This window comes from Psammomys obesus, unplaced genomic scaffold, assembly GCF_907164565.1.
Source record: "Psammomys obesus unplaced genomic scaffold, mPsaObe1.curated_primary_1811, whole genome shotgun sequence".
In the NCBI taxonomy this organism is placed as follows: Eukaryota; Metazoa; Chordata; class Mammalia; order Rodentia; family Muridae; genus Psammomys; species Psammomys obesus.
Genome location: NW_026592510.1, coordinates 22,720,872 through 22,722,529, shown reverse-complemented (window position 1 = coordinate 22,722,529; position 1,658 = coordinate 22,720,872).

Here is a 1,658-nt window from a genome sequence, read left to right as displayed (position 1 = left end):
CCTTCCCAGAGTCTCCATTTCTCTTTTAAGTGCCTAGGCCATCACACTGTATTGTTCCAAATAGCCTAAACTGTACAAGTTTCTCAGAGGTTCAGCAAGAATCCTAGAGCAGACTCCCACCTTTATGTATAATTTCACCATTGGTTCTCAGGTCTTCTAAAAACAATAACCTAAAGCAGACATAAGAGCACTTACCAGCTTTTAGATGTTAAGTGTCAGGCATACCTGCCAGGCACAAAAAGATCATGTTTAGTTTTGACACTGCTTAACAAAGGAACAAAACAAGATGCCCATTTTAGATGAAAGGAAAGCAAAACTCCGGTTGTCTAGTACATTTAAAATCTGGACTACAGTTTTTCTTTCTCTGAACAACTACAACCGCACTCACCTTCACCAAGAGCGAAGGTCCCTCCCATATACAGAAGGCTGTGTGGGTGTGGAAAGAATCTAGTGTCTACCTGAGAAGAAATGGGCATTTCTGGCATCTGCAGCCCCAGAATAACAGAAAGCACTTGCTAACAGTCCTGGGACATTTGGCGTCTCCTGGCTAGGATCCTTCATCCCAGCAAGGCAATTATAAGACCTATAAGACCGGGGCTAGGGGATTATCACTGAGTGGAGTTTCTAATCAGGCCCTAAGCTTCTAATTAGGACTCTCTCAGCTCTCAAAAAAAAAAAAAAAAACCTTCAGAAAAAGTCCCCTACAATATCATTCTTAATTCTTATCCACCCAATCTTCATCCTTTCTACAAGCCCCACCATAAGTAGAACAATCATTTCACAGGGGTCTCATGCCATATATCCTGCATATCAGATATTTGTATTTTGATTCAGAACAGCAAAATTACGGTTATGGAGTACCAGTGAAAATAATTTTATGGTTGGGGATTGCCACAACATGAGAAACTATATTTTTTTTTCCTTTAAATGTTTAATTTATTTTTTAGAGATTTTTATTTTTTAACTTTTATTAATTATACTTTATTCACTTTGTATCTCCCCATAAACCCCCCTTCTCCCTCTTTATCCCTCTCCTCCTAATCCCACCTTTCCTCCCCCCTCTTCACACATGCCCCTCTCCAAGTCCACTGATAGGGGAGGTCCCCCTCTCCTTCCTTCTTAACCTAGTCTATCAGATCTTATCAGGAATGGCTGCATTGTCATCTTCTGTGGCCTGGTAAGGCTGCTCCCCACTTAGGTGGAGGTGTTCAAAGAGCAGGCCAATCAGTTTATGTCAGAGGCAGTCCCTCTTCCCATTACTATGGACACTGAACTGCCAGGGGCTACATCTGTGCAGGGGTTCTAGGTTATCTCCATGCATGGTATTTGGTTGGAGTATGAGTCTCTGGAAAGAACCCTATGTTCAAATTTTCTTGTTCTGTTGCTCTCCTTGTGGAGTTCCTGTCCTCTCCAGATCTTACTATTTCCCAATTCTTTCAAAGATTCCATGCACTCTGCCCAACTGTTGGCCATAAGTCTCAGCATCTGCTTTGATAGTCTGCAGGACAGAGCCTTTTAGAGGCCTTCTGTGGCAGGTTCCTAATTTGTTTCCTGTTTTCTTCTTCTTCTGATGTCCATCCTCTTTGCCTTTTGGGATGGGTATTGAGCATTTTAGTCAGAGTCCTTCCTCTTGATTAGTTTCTTTAGGTGTACAGATT